The sequence below is a fragment of the Protopterus annectens genome, chromosome 4.part0 (assembly GCF_019279795.1).
Source record: "Protopterus annectens isolate FY-2018-M chromosome 4.part0, PAN1.0, whole genome shotgun sequence".
NCBI classification, from domain to species: Eukaryota; Metazoa; Chordata; order Ceratodontiformes; family Protopteridae; genus Protopterus; species Protopterus annectens.
In genome coordinates, this window is record NC_056733.1 from 243,008,376 (window position 1) to 243,025,008 (window position 16,633).

Here is a 16,633-nt window from a genome sequence, read left to right on the forward strand (position 1 = left end):
TTTTAAATCATCCACATAAAGAAGATGAAAAGTCTTTACACTTTTTTGTTTTCTGGGAGCCAAATTGTAGCCATGACCTAATCTATTAAGCAGACAGCTTAATGGGTTAAGGCTAGACAAAAGAGCAGCAGTGACAGAGTCACCCTGGAATATCCCACTTTGAATTGTTATCCCTGGAATAATAATTTTGGTCCTTTATCATGGCGTAACTGCAAAGTGGTTTGCCACTGTTTCGTGGTCGCTGTAATGTAATCGATTAGTGTAGGGTGCATTTTGTACATTTTTAAGCAGTCTTTTACCCATGAATGTGGGATACCATCAAATGTTCTTGTAGTCTATCCATGCCAAACTTAGATTTTTCCCCTTTTTACATTTCTCCATTATAGGTTCATAGGTTCATAGGTAGGTACTAGGCTATTGGTCCTAGGGCCTATATAAGCCTAGCCAAAAGGTACCCTGGCTTTCGCCACCCAAGAAAATTATTTTCCTGTGCCACTGTTGAACATAGCCACAGAAGTGATCCCCGGGGTGAATTTCCTATCTCCCATAACAACAAATGATCCTTTGTTCCATATGACTTTCTTTTGTTAACCTTTTGTTCCATTGCCATGATTGAGTTTTCTTCTAAGTGACTATAAACTCTGTTGGCATCATTTATAATGTATAGTTTGTATGTCATCTAAAGGTTTATAGTTTTTATGATAGCTTGCAGGTTTGCTCTTAAGTAGGAGTATTCTTTTTTCTGTTGTTAACCAGGTTGATGTCTGCTTGGGGTGTGCATATAAATGCTTCTTACTCATGGCTAAATCTTCATGTAACGATGTTGATACTTTTAGCCATGAGTAAGAACTATTTATATGCACACCCCAAACAGACACCAACCTGGTTAACAGGCTCATATAGGTATAGATGGTTCCATTAACAATAAGCTCTGCACACAATTGTGTATTGCCTTTGAGGTTGCAGCCATAGTTTAAAAATGCCTTGTGGCTGTCCTTGGCCTGGTAGGCCAAATTTACCTCAGAATTGGTTATAGTAGACTTTATTTGTCCTCTGAGTTGTTTGCTAAGTTTGATGCAAGTGATTGTATCCTGCTGGGTGCTGCCCCAATGATTTTCTTCCTTCTGTTATACAGCCTGTTGATGTTGTGATTCCACCAGGGTGGCTTGTTTTTTGAGTTAGCTCTGTACTTCTTCATGGTGGGTACAGCTGCATCTATGCAGCTATTAACATGCTTGTATAAGGTTTTTGTGAACAGTTCTGTGTAGGCTGCAGTGTTCTAAGGGTTTATGGGGGCTTGAAATGTTGCCAGGTTATCACTTAATAGTAGGAAGTTAGCCTTAAAGTAATTCCTGAATATTCCAGTATTAGCTGGGGTTCCAGGTTTTATTTCTACTTCAAAGGAGATCATTTTGTGGTCTGACCTTACCAGAGAAGACATTACACTAGGAGGTGTGAGGCACTCTTCCATATTAGTGAGGACCAGAGCCAGTATAGCTGGACCTCTGGTTTGTATATTGACAATCTGGTCCAGGGAGTTTGTGTTTACAAAATCAAGAAATCTCTGTGCCTGTATGTTTGGTGTCATATATGATTCCCAGTTTATAGCTAGGTAATTAAAGTCACCCATGAATATGGTATTGAGTTGGATGATGAATGTTTCCAATAAGTATAAGTACATGACATGGGTTTCTTAGGTCATAGAGGTGGGCCTATAGCTTGCAAGGAAGTGGTATTGGATTTTGCCTATAGCGATTTGAACTTGGAGAAGCTCAACTGCATTGTCTTGTTAGACCAGCCTTGAGGTATATTTATTTTTGATGTAAATTGAGACACCTCCACCTTTACTTTCTGTCTGTGTAGTAGCTGGTTTAAATGTCTGGAAGGCATTATAACCTTGCAGTGTCAGTGTGCTCTCTGCAGCTTTAAACCGTGTTTCGGTGACCACACAGACATCAGCATTCTCCAGGGTGAAGAGAGCTTCTAGGGAGTACAGTTTTTTGTTTAGACTCCTAGCACTGCGCAGTGACACCTTCAGATGTTTTTTTTTTTTGGTTTTGATTTGCTGCATCAGAAGTACTTTCAGTTTGGCATTGCCTAAAAAAAGGCACTCTGGGGGAGGACAATGTTTGGGCTAATATTTTAAAGCCTAGAGGGGAGAGGTACAAACCATCCCTGGCAAAGCAGTGTAGTCTGTTCACTGTCTCCTTCCATGTTGACAAATATTGCACCCCCTCACTCCATAGAATGACACCAGAAACTAAGCCAATTATTAAAGTCAGTCATCTTTTGTTTGTAATGTGGCATCATCCCTGGAGAAGGAAAAATGCTGCTCACTGCTAGGCTCATTCACTTCATATAGTCTAGGGAGGTACATCTTGGGTCATTTACCCCAACATGGACTATGAATGAGTCATACTGGTCCTTGTGGTCTAATGACCTGAGTGCATGGATAATGTGGCAGATCTGGCCCCTTATAAGCAACTGACTGACTTTCTCCTTACTCAGTCTGGTGAGAGGGACATCAGTGTGTCTCACTATGGAAACTCCAAAGACCAGAATGTTGGATTGTGTGGGGGCTTGCCTTATGTATTTAGAAGTAGAAGCTCCATGATATGTGGCTGTATGTGTTGATGTGGGTGTCATTTTGAAAGAGTGTATTCAGGGCTGCTGAAGATATTTGTTATGTGTACTTCATTAAGGAGGCCTTTGGGGTTTAGGATGGTTATATGTAAGTGCCTCAGCATATGTGGGTCTATGTGTCTGCTTTGAATTGTGTGTAATGGCTACAGTGTATGTACTACTGACAACCTTATTATATTTGCAGTGCGTTTATGTAAGAGCTTTGCCTCCAGTGACATTGTGTAAATACATCTCTCACATACCATATCAGTTTGTTTGAGAATTAAATGGCTGTCAGTAAACATAAGGCAATTTCAACATTGCCACATGATGCTCATATCCAACAAGCTGATAATGGAGATAATGGGAAAGCTCATATCCATGGCAACAGACCCCTTTTATTGTTTAGACAGTTGGAGTGAGAATATAAAGTAATGCCAGAAGTATCCGGTTTGCAACTCTAGGGGCAGTGTTTCTTACTGCAAAGTAGTTGTCCTGTGTGCAGTTAGGTAATGGTGAAATTTCAATGGTGCTTTCACAGGAAAAATGTCAACTCAAGGTCTCTGCATCTATACAGGGCATTGCCAAACACTTGAGGGGAAACTAATATGTAGGCCCTGATGATTTATGGCCGAAGTATTTATTTATTAAGATATTCTGAATTAAGGTTAGACAGCAGCAAATCAAGCAGTACTTACTGAAAAGAAAGAATTAGCTTGTTTGGTGATCAACAGTCTTGCCCCAGATGATGTAAGGGTCTGTAAGTGTGTTGTAGCCTTTTCCTGGTAGATGCCTTGAATAGCAACCAGACTAAGCAGGAAGGTCAATACATACACTCACTGCCAAACCAGCAACAGTCAGGAATCAATGTACTCGGCTCCTTCTCTCACCAGGAGCAAAATAAAAGCACAAATTTCAAACTGGCACCTATGAAGTGGTTATTAGGCTTTCCAATGATCAGCAGTCTCCAGGAAACCATGTTTCTATGCTCCTTCTCTCAGTAGAGCAAAACAGAAGCACTAATCCCATGATGACAATTGAGAGGCAGAATGTGGGCTCTCCAAGAATTGCTGGTCTTGAAGCAGATGTTAAAGATTTTTAAAGGTAAGATGAAAAAAATGGGTTAATATCCTAAGAGCTGCAATTTGAACTAAGTAGTTAAATATGAAAGAGGGTGTAACTTAAGATTTAGTTTTCTAAGTGAAGAACTACTAATTTTAAAAGAGCAAGATAGATTGGAAGGGGTGGGCACTTTGTATTATGGGTCTATGGAATACAGTGGGATGGCCAATAAATTTAAATAGTTGAAGGGGAGTGATTTCACAAAATAATAATTTTATGCTTACTCACAAGCCAATGAAAAAGGAGTGAGAAGGAGATGTGTGGTCAAATTACCATAAGGGGCAGGCAACTAGAAAAAACAGTTGAGTTTAAAACACAACAGTGCCAGGGTGGAGAAGAACTTAAGTTCTGTGTGACTCACAAGAGACACAACTGTGATCTCTTTCCTAGTTTAAATATGCAATTAAAAACAGAATACAAATAAAACACAGTATAAGGACAATACATCACAATATACAAAATAGAAGAAGGCAATGAAGCAATGCAAAATGCAAGAAAGCAACAACAAGCTAACCTTTCTCTTCCAGCAAGTTGTGACAGAGTCTGGGTGAGCTTTTCTAGTACAGAATCATGAGGCAATTGCATTCTCCTGCGGTGGTGGTGCTGCGGTAGTACTGTCGCCTCACAGTAAGACGTTGTCCTGTTCGATTCTCAGCTAAAGCATCTTCTGCGTGGAGACATGCGTGAATGGGCATATTCATTGAAGATTGTGCGTCAGTGCTGGCAACTCGGTACGTAAAAATCTACTGCCAATCATTAGCGGACCGGAGTTCCGCTGTGGCGACCCCTAACCGGGAAAAGCCGAAATATACAACAACAACAATCATGAGGCAATTGCATACCACAATTCAGAAGAAAAAAATCATGTAGGTTCCCTGACATATTCTCTTTAGTGTAAACAACAAAATGCAAATTCTAGCCCACAATCAGAAAGAAAAAGGTATAGAGAGGAAATTGAGAATATAGCATACAGATGCCTTGGAGGGCAGAAGACACAGGGGCCACAGTACACCAGAAAATAGGACAGAGACCATGGCAATAATACTCCTTACAAAAGTAATTGTATAAAATGTCATTTGTTTTGATTAAAAAAAAAAGTGCTCAATTTAAAATCTATAAGTTTAGGAAAAAGAGTGCAGAAAATCAGTGAAACACTGGACATGTACCAGAATAGTTGAAGAAGGAAGGCTAATAATTACAGTTTTTAGATTCTAATATTGAAGGGCGGACACAGTGGTGCAGCGGTTAGTGTTGTCACCTCATAGCAAGAGGTTCTCCAGTTTGATCCTCGGCTGGTGTGCCTTCTGTGCGGAGTTGCATGTCCTCTCTGTGGTTGTGTGGGTTTCCTCTGGGTGCTCCGGTTTCCTCTCACTTCCCAAAGACATGCTATAGGTGGATTGGACACTGCACTGGCCCTAGGTGTGAGTGTGTGTATGTGTGTGCCTACTGTGGAAGGTTGGGTGCCAGGCTGGCAACTCAACACTGTAAAACTCCACTGCCAATCATGAGCGGACAGGTGATCTGCTGTGGTGGCCCCTAACCGGGAAAAGCCATAAGATGAAGATTCTAATAATGAAATGAAACCCAAATAATATAAAATCACAGTTTTGCAAAATTAAGAAAGTTTTCAGAGAATATCGTCTAACACTGAAAGACCTATTAGAATATGGCAGTACATAACAGTTGTCTAAAGTGCAGCCCAAGAATACTGAATAGAAACTTTATATATATATAAATTTCAATCAATTTCACTAAGTGGTGCAGATCAAAAGTCTTCCAAAGAGATCATATCTAACTGAATACCACTATATGTTACTCAAACTTGTAAAAAAAATAGAATCAAGCAAGTCAGTAGAAATTAAGATCAATAAGAACAAATCATGAATGACAATGCTTGGACAATTTTGTGTATACTGTCATTAATGCAGTAGAGGAGGGCCAGCCAAAAGACAACTTCCATAAAGAGTATAACATTTTTGTATTGTTATACATATTTGTGAATTTACATATTTTACAATTGTTACTTTCTTAATGATTTCAATAAAATATTGAAAACAGAATAACATGCCACTATTACTTTTGGTAATCAAATAATCTAACTGAAAGAAATATCTTAATTCTGAAATTTACAAGTTTAGGAAAAACTGATCTCGGAAGTCAGAGAAAGGGTGCCAGTGAACCATCTTTGTCAAAGCTTTTAGTGTTATTCACTGAGATTCAGTTCATCAAAACAACACCCATATGAAGGCAAATGAAATAATTTTCATAATCAGGGAATCTGCATTTTTCTTTAACCTGTCATATCTGTGTAATGGAATAAATAATAAACTTTGTCAAGACAGTCAGACGAAAGAGGTGCATAGACACCATGCTGCTTTTATTTCAAAGATTTACTAAAAACTGAACACATGTCCAGGTCACATGATTGACCCCTTTATAGATGGTTAAGGTGAAATTCCTCAAGCCTCAGAAGCCTAAAAAAAGATGTCAAATAACACAATGTAAGTTTCTGTTTTTCATAGGAAATCATCGCCTGTACAAGTGTATGCTAGCATACTTTTTTAGGAGATTTCTCCCTTCTTCAAGTTGATGCAGCCATGGAGCTGATATATATAAGTGTGGGAATGTATTTGTGTGTGTGTGTGTGTGTGTGTGTGTGTGTGTGTGTGTGTGTGTGTGTGTGTGTGTGTGTGTGTGTGCGTGTGTGAGTGGTGGGGGGGTGCTTGCTTCCTTGCAAAAAGTGGTTAAAATGAATGTTTTTACCCTTCTGTGTTTCTGGTATTATTTTTGGTGTTTCTGATGCTCAGCATCTTGGAGATTGGTGATTCATAACAGAACTCATGTGATTCACTGCCATTTTAAGCTAAGACTCCTTAAAGGAATATTCAAGTATTGATATACCTCTGTATATGATATCCCTCTTTTACTAACGAAGATTATGTACCCTGATATGCATTAAAATTATGTACACTTACACAACTTTGATAACTGTGCTGCCACTTATTGTGTGAGGCTTGTAATGATCACATATAACAAACTGGCCATCACATGCTTTAATATTTAATTATATACAATCTTGTTTTTTTTAGATTTTTTTTTAATTAAGTGACTGTATATAGGATATAGTTATAGGTGACATAGGTAGGTCACGTTGTGAACATTTTGGAATATATGGCTGACTAGAGAATTGCAATGAAGTCCCCCCCCCCAGTCTTGAAAAATATTTATAGCAATATCGTCACAGTCCATTTAATTTGTCATTTAAGCTTGTTATGTGTCATCTTGTGTTTCCTCTTGTACCAGCTGTACAGGCATTTGAGGCTATGGCATAAAGTACTGCTGACTTTACAATCAATTCTCAGTTCTCTGCTGACAATCTAAGAATAATTTCTTCAGCATTAAATTAATTTATTTATTTTCTTTTTTTCCCTGTTTGCCTGAATAGGTTTAGTCAAAAAACTCTTTTCAGAAGAGGCCTGGGGAAAAAGCTTCCACATTTTACAAACATTTTTAAAAAGACATTCGGTAACATACATGAACCAACATTAAATTATATATATATGTATTTACTTTCAATCAACAAAAATACAATCCATCGAATCTAACTTATTTGCTCACTATCCACCAAAACTGCATGTCAACGAAACAAAGAACTGCTGAATTCCTTTCCCAAGGAAAGGAACCACTGGATCACCATGCAAATGACACACAACAGAAAGACACAAAGCCCACCAAAGTGGAGGGCTTTGCCCCCCACACCCCTCATGTGGAGGGATTCACCCCCACCCCACCCCCCACTTAAATATACCAACTCCGAGCTCGCACTACACTGGGAGTGGGCACAGTTCACCATGGTGGTCCAGTGGTTCCTTTCCCTGGGAAAGGAATTTGGCAGTTCATTGTTTTGTTAAAATGCAGTTCCAGTGCATGAAGATCGGATAAGTTAGATTTGATGGATCATACTTTCTTTGACTGAAAATGGATCCATATATATAATATATATATATATATATATATATATATATATATATATATATATATATATATATATATATATATATATATATATATTAACAAATAAATATACATTTGCTAATTAGATTACATTCATGTGAAGGTAGTGGCAGCTGTTCCAAATATAACAGATGCTTATGCATTTGTAGATGTTGAACATTGAGCATCTGGAGAGGTGTGTTAGTAAGTTTGTCACACAGATAATAGATAATGTAATTAGTGCTTAAAATTCAAAGAAATGGAGGTGAGGGAAGGAATTACATGGAGCAGAAAATGTTAGTTTTGTAGTTAAAGGTGGGTTGTAAAGCAGGTTTAGAGACAACTATATGGCTATCATAAGGTTGATATTAGAAGTATAGATCTGGTGGGTAAGCAGTGTTACAAAATAATGTTTATAGCTGGGGAAATGCTAGTAAAATTATTCAGGTACTGGTGAAGACTGTGTGGTATAGGATTCTGAATGAAGAGAAATGGTTTTACGATATAGCTAGCTAACAATTGCAGAGGCATTTTTCCAGGAGCAAAGTCATTGATGTAATAGGTGAAGTTTTAGTCATGTTTTAAATGTCTGCGTTCTGAATGGGTTTCAGTGGTAGCAGGATGTAGTTCCATAGTTTAGCTACCCTATTTGAATATAGAGTTACCTGCAGTATTAGATGATTTCATTATAGAATGTAAAAGTCTATTGGGAGAGTAGTGTTGTACTAAGTCATTAAAGGCTGGGCAATTTTCTGTCTTATAGCGAACCTGTGTATTACAGTTCACTGGGAAAGAGCTAGGTGATGTGGTAGTTCTAATCAGTTCTCTGAGCGCTAGACAGTAGCATGCTCTGTTACTATAGTTTAATATAAAATGGATATTTTATTATAACATTGCTCACATTTGGACTGTTGTGAGACTTGAAGTTTAGTGAAGATTGGGACAGCACAGAGGATAAATGGCAGTAAGAAAGATGAGGATATACGTGTTCTGGCTATGTCACTGAAGTAGGTTTTACTGTATATAATATACCTAACTTTTGAGGAGTTTTGTTAACCACATGTGATACATGGTGGTCAAATTTCAACTGGTTGTCTATGATGACACCCACTAAATTTGTAGGGTTTATCTGTTCTATCATAGTGTTGCTGGCAGAGATGATAGTAACTAGTGTTGTTTTTGTAGAGATGTGTTTTAGGGTGAAGAGTTGTAATGTCTTTTTTTAGGGGTTGGAAGTAGTTGTGAATTATTTAGCCATGTTTCAATTGATAAGAAGGATTGTTGTGCAAGGACATGGAGTTTATAGAGAGATTTGGGAGAGCAGATAAGGGTCGAGTCATCAGTGTATTGAACTTGGGTAAAATATGTTGAAAAGTATGGGGTGTAGTAAAAGCCCTTGTGGAACACCAATACTTATTGGTAATAAGGTACAGAAATCAGTTTTTCCATTCCACTGTTTGTGCTCTGTTTGAGAGGTAGTTATGAAATAACTACAGTGAAGAGTTGGTGTGCCCCAAGGATGAGAGTTTATGTAAGAGCTTCTGCTGAGAGCATGCCTTTCAATCTGCAGAGATTGAAAATAGTTTCAAAGACTCTTGAAAAGTAGGTACATCCAGCCAAAATCTAGACACCTAATTAGCATAACATTTAAATAATGAATAGCACATAACCCCCACCCTGACTTCCAACAGGACTGTGCATATCTCTCAACTGTACAGACTTTTTCAGAGTTTCCAGATTTTTGATTCATATTTTTGGTCTGTTTTTCATAAAATTGTGTTTTTTTGGCAAATAAGTGGTAAAGCTTTAAAGAGTGTAGTTAGAAAATAATAACAGACATTTTGGTTTCAGACTTCATATCCTTCATAAAATTAACACTAATGCAAAAGCTGTTATTTTATTAACTTTCTAAGTTTGTAAGATCAGTATTTAAAAATTGTCCTTATTTTGGGCCTTTGTCCCAATTTTATTTGTGGCTTTATCCAGATTTCTTGCTCTGAGAGGTTGAGAGGCATGGGACTGTGGAATGGTACTCAGAAACACAAGTTTAAAATACAATTACAAAATAGATGCAAACATATATGCATATTATCAAAGATAGTGTTGAATCTGTAGACTTTGATGAATGATATTGCAAACATTTACCTCTCAAAGTCATTTATTTTGCTTCTGAAAAATGGAGATGCAATGTGTGAGTTCCTTTAATTTCTGTTGGTCATGTAGATTGATTTCCAGTGTATAAAACAGATTCAAAAATATTGTGTGACAGGGGAGTGATTCAGAAAATCATGTGAAGTGGCAAATCAAGCCTGAAAATAGGTACACAGCTCTAAAAATAGGTACATCATGAAATGGAGTAAATCAAGCATAAAAATAGGTACATGCCTCCAAAAAAGTACAGTTGAGAAGTTTGGGTAGGAGACAGCATCAAAAGAAAATGGCGGAGACTAGGCTTCTAGCTTTTCTGTTGTTATTGACGGTATTAACAAAATTCATCGAAGCAGTAGTTGTGCTATGATGAGGACGGAAGCTGAGTTGAATTGACAATAAAAGCTGGTATCTATTAGATAGTTGTTAGGTTGGATATGACTGCATTTTCTGAATATTTTTGATAGAGGAGATAAAATGCCATTTGGCCTATAGTTTGAATGATCAGTATTAGTTCCCCCTTGTGCAGTGGAATAATGAATACATTTTTCATTAATGAAGGTACTTTATTTAATTGAAACTAGATATGTAATATCCTCAGCTGCTATTTTTACGATATTTAACAGGTAGATTGTTGTGGTAGTTGTAGTAAGCTTTATTTTTGAGGCATTTTTGATGTTATCTGTGGAAACTGGTTGGAATTAGAAATATTGAATAGAGACCTCAAGAGCCTGATTATTCACCTGGTTGGTTAATGACTATACTGCCTATATAAAGTGTGTATTGAATTGGTTTGGTGTGGTATTATTTTGCTTCTGTGTGTTTGATGTTGGCTGCGTAGCTTCTTGTGGACTTAACTGTTTATTGATTGAGGCCCAGAATCGATTCTGATTATTAGTGTATATGTTTTGATCTGTTGAGTAGTAAGTTTTCTTATCTTTGATGATGTTCATAGGTTCATAGGTTCATAGGTTGGTACTAGGCTATCAGCCCTAGGGCCTATACAAGCCTAGCCATAACAATTCCCTGGCTATTTCTTCCCACATTATTTACTTTCCTGGACCCCTGTCTAGCAGGGCCACTGACGTGATCCCTGGGGTGAATTTCCTTTCTCCCATCCAATCGTCAAGGTTCCTCTTGAAGAGGTCCAAAGAGGCACTCTGCTTGACATGTATGGGCAATCTATTCCAGAGTCTGGCGAGTCTCTGGGTCAGGAACCTATCCCTCCAGCATGTTTTGTTTATTGTGATGACAAGGTTTAGATCCCTGGAGCATGTAGCTCTGAGAGATTGGGATTTCTTTAAGTGTAGCATGTCCAACAGCTCTGGGTTTGACACGGCCTTGTATGTTAAGCAGAGATCACCTCTGAGTAGACGATATGCGACAGAGTATAGCTGGAGTTTTTTAAGGCGGTCAGTGTAGGGCATCTGCTTTAGGCCTATATTTTATTAGGGTTCTTAATTGTCTATATTCTAGTAAAGTAGGAGTTGTTTTACTTTCTGAGCAGACCGCCCACGCTTTGTCTCTTTGTTTCTTGAGTTGTTTAGTTGCTAAGGATAGCAATAACACAAGACTGGCTTTGACTGTTTGTGTTCTGAGGGGACTTGTGTGTTTAGAGCACCTAGGAAGATTTTGTTCAACTCAGAGACAGCATCATCAATACCGAAAGTCTTTAGTGACTCCCAGTTATCTGTAGAAACTGGTTGGGAGGAGAACAAATTCAATTTTAAGGCAATAAAATGAAAGTATTATTCAATATTGCCACAGGGCCTTAAAGATTAACCAGGAGATGTAAACTTTATATAAATAAACAAAAGCAAATATAAACCATACAAATCCTAATAATAATAGAGTCAGATACAGAAGATAGTTTAAATAATTTTAAAATTTATTTTGATAAGATGTACCAGTTGGATTCTGAGCATCATGATGAATGTGAAATGAATTTATTATCAATAACATTAATACTTGTTTAACTGAAGACATCATTATTCTTACTAAACATGTTAAAATGACTTAAACTAGAGATCAAACAAAAAAACTGAAAAGGCAGCAAACTCTTGTATTACAAGGATTACTCCTATAGATATATATATATATATATATATATATATATATATATATATATATATATATATATATATATATATATATCACTCCCTATAACCGTTATTTTCCAGGACATATTTAGTAACATTACTAAAAACAAAATATTCCTCCTTTCTAGATGCATTAATTTGTAATCCCTACCTAAAATAAAACAGATCCTAATGACGCTAATGAGTGCAGTTTATACAGTCCAGGCTGTTCAGAAAACTCTCAATGTTGTGACCAAAAGAGGTGGATTATAGGAATGTGGAATATGTGATTCAGAGACATGATTAGACACAATAAGGAAATACTTCATTAACTGCTAATTTGCATGTCACTGAATTGGTTCTTTTTACTTTTAGTGCTAATTAGCACTTTCCCACTGGTAGTCCATGTATCACATTGTCACAGGCAACCCCCCTTTCGCTCTCTCTTTCTCTCTCTGTTACACCCCCACACTCATATGAACACATCTAGACACATCTCAACTGTCTCTGATTTTACAGAACGTCATTGATTCTGACACTTATATTTGCCCTGTCTCTTGTAAGTCAATGATGAAAACAGTCAATGATGGCAAATATTAGTTTCATATTTCTTATTGTTCAGAAAATGCTTTGTGATGTAAAATCTGTTGTTCAATTAATTTTATAAATTGCCTAGAGTAATATCTAAAAAGTGTTCCTGTTGTCTAGTGCCCCCCTCTAGGACTTTGACTCCCCCCACACACACATATATTCAGATATTCATGTACACACACATGGGCACACACACATTAACAGTTTCCAACCCAACAGAAACTCACTGTACTCTAGACACTCCCCACTGTACCTTAGTCACAAACAGACAGACAGACCCCAACACAGACACGCTCATCTGAGTCCACTCATACCCCCTTCAGGCAAAAACACAGGCTGCCACTCACATACAACCATACAGATACACCCCACCACTACCTCCCAGCTGACATTTACCTGATCATACTTTTTAAACAGTCTCCTGCACTGACTACAGTGGGGGAATGCAGCATTTTGGCTGTGTTCATGTTATGCAGCTGAGTGATTTTTCTAAATTGTTTGGTTGTGTAACTATCCTAAGCAGTGGCATTTCAATGAGGAGAGTGCATGGTTAATTAGTGTTAGAAAAATATGTATTAATGTGTGTATGCTTAATACCAATTAATAACCAAGCATTTTAATACGCTTTTCATTCTATTTTTCATGCACTGTATTTTATACAAATTGAGTTTCATAGGAGACTGAAAAAGATGCTTTTTGAAAACTGCAGTATGCTTTCTGAAACTTGCAAGTTGCCTTCTGACCTAGTAACTGCTAGCACAGCAATATTCTTGTTTATGCCTAGTGGAAATATACTTGAGAAGCAGGTGTTTATCTGCTAGGTCAGAAGCGAATGAATGAACAATGCCTTATGTTATAAATGTAATGATTTTAGACAAACAGCTCTGTCCAGAGGAGTGGAACCTCTGCAGCTGTAGTAATTTAGAGATAAAGTAGACAAAGGATTATTAGAGAAATGAACTGCTAGCATTGTGCTTGAATTAGCCATAGTATCTTGAATGTAACATAACATGTATCTAACTGGGGGGTAACCAAGGCCATGTTGTTTTCCTCAGGAAATTTCACATAAAAATTGATAAATCAGCAGAAATTCATGGGAAAGATGGTCAGCAGATGATGATGAAAAAGGTGGTAATCTGTTACGTCAGCATGGTAGGACATAACCAGTTTAAGAATGTATAAAAATGAAAGTATTTCCTGTTTCTGGTTAGACAAACTCTGCATTAGCACGCTTTTGTCTCCTTGCTGCAAGATTAAAGTGCCTTAACCTGAACCTACCGTGTTTTGATCATTTTTAAAGTATATTTTTCCTTTGACAGTTTGGTCCTTCAGACCGGAAAGTACCTCTCGCTCTAGGCCTAGGTCAGAATTGGGCCAGGTGGCATGCATCCGTACGGAGAAGAGGCCAAATCGGCTCTTCTGGTTTGAAAGACCTTCGACTGAATTGTCATTCGAAAGAGGCCAGCCACTGTTTCTGATCTGGGATTGGAGGACGAGTCAACGATCCAGTGGATCAACTCACGGAGGGTCAGGTAAGGAGGAATTACCTTATTTCTGTTTTAAGATCAGGGAGTAAGTACAGAACTGTTTTTTGTGAGGTAGATTTGCATGTGCAGATCAGGGACAGAAAAAGGGGTTACTGTTTTTGTCATAGATCAGGGAAACAGAATAGTTAGGCAGTTATTCTAGATATAGGTTTGTGGTACCACGTGATAGAAAGGGTTATGTAACAATTTACAGCTTAGCTAAGACAGCAATGGGAAATCAGTGCACAAAAAGTTCCCGAGACCCGCCCCTAACTGAAGAAGCAAAGTATATGCAATTACAGTGTGCCGACAATGTTAAGTATTACACAAAATGGGTTTATAAGTATAAATTCGATGGTAATTTAGATAAACTTGCACTTATGAAACTTGTTAAACAGTTAAAAATAGACGCAAAAGGTCAACTAAAAAAGCAAAGACAATTAGGAGTCCCTCAGGCGCATAGGTGGCTTGAGGAAGCAAATCGCAGGGAACAGAGAATAAAAAATTCAAAGACAATGTTCTTAGACAAAGAAGACAATAACTTGGTAATAGCAACGGCCCCTCCTTCACCCCCTCCGCTTCCGTCACCAGAATATGAAGCGAGTGGACAAGCTGATCCACCTCCGCTATACCCAGCTGTACCTGCAAAATCACAACCGTTTGTCAGGGATCCTATCGAGACCAGGTCTCGAACATGCGACTTGAGGAGGGAGATTGAGTTAAATGAATTAAATAGAAAATCACAGGCTATGAATGAAGAAGAGATATGTCCGCTCATAGAAGTACCGAATCCTCAGGCAGGACAGGCAGGACAGGACCCGACTCTTTTAGTTTATAGACCGTGGATGCTGGAAGATATCCGGAGAGCCACGGAGGGAATTCCCCACCCAAAAGTGAATTTTAGGAAATTTTTAGAAGACTTACAGGGTATGAGATTAAGCTACCATTTAAATGGAGAAGAAGTAGAAAAAGTAGTTAGACAAATTGTGGGTCCAGATTGGCACATGATCAGTGGCGAATGGAATCCTCGTGACGCACAACTTAGACCACTCCCACATACTAATGCAGAACTGGATGGCATAGTAAAAGGTCTGACAGACCGAATCTCTGAAAAGTGGAAGCCTAGGGCTGATTGGACTTGCATTAATCAATGCATTCAACAGGAAGTTGAAACAGTTGATAGATATTATGCTAGACTGTTAGAGTGTTTTAATAATCACTGCGGAATGCAGATACCAGAAAACCAGACACAAGATTCCTCATATGAACAACAGTTAAAGAATGCATTCTTGAAGGGTAGTATAACTCCCATTAGCAGCTTTATTACAAAGCACATGGTAGATCATCGAACAAGTAGACTACAGCCATTACTTGAATATGCTAGACATGCAGAAAGACATTTTAATAGTAAAAAGAAAAAGAAAACTCAAGTATTTTCGGCAGAAGATGGGTCAGAAGTATTTGTAGTACAAACTGGGAAAAAGGGTAAGAAAAACACCCAGGGAAATAAACAATCTGACAAGTGATCAGAAGATTTCGAAGAAAGAAAGAAAAAAGGTGAGTGTTTTAAGTGCGGAAAAAAAGGACATTTAGCAAGGGATTGCAGGCTAAACAAGAAGGTGACTACAGAAAATAAGGAAGATGAGGCATGACTATATTATAGTCAGGAATCATTGAATGAAAATAAACAGGAAAAGATAAGTGCAAATATGATAGTAGGAGTAGAGGATGTGACACAAGGAGTAGAGGATGTACATGAATTCGCAGACATAGAAGAAGATGAAATTTTAGACCTAGCTTTATTGAGCTTAGAGCTTTACTTAGCAGACACGAAACCAGAAGTGACGCTTCTGGTAGATGGGAGGGAAGTTAAATTTCTGTGTGACTCAGGGGCTTCACGGACCCTGATACACCTTTCCAAGTTACTGGAAGATTCAGAATCACCAGACTATATACTAGTGAAGGCAGCTAATGGACAGCTGTATCGGGAGCCACTCTCCCATGACATAGCAATAACAGACCCCGTTTCAGGAATTACCCAGAAAAGTAAAATTGTGGTTTCTGCAAAATGCCCAGTAAATCTTTTGGGTAGAGACCTGATGCAGATATTTGGCATAGCCGTAGTTCCAACCATGCAGGGTATGGAAGCACAGTGACAAATGGATACTTTTGTAGTGCGACCAGAGGGTGAAACATATTATTGGTACAGCCAGGACTTAGTTACGACTGGTCCAGGGGCAGTAACCGAAGAACTGATGAATGTAGCCATCAGTAAGTCCCCCTCCCTCGACATTGGCAAACAGCATTTGTTGCATTGTACTCTATATTACTATAATAGACCAGGACCTGATAAAGAATATGAACAGGATTTGTTTCAGAACCATGCAAACAGGTTAGTGTTGCGAAATTTGTAAAGCTGTTCATTGCCCCAGGAATTTTTAGCACTTTACAAATCTAATCGACTGCCACATGTTAGTTTAACTAAGAATAAAAATTTGAAATGGACAGACTTAGGTGAAAAAGTCACAAGGTGGGAAAAGCAGACAGAATTAG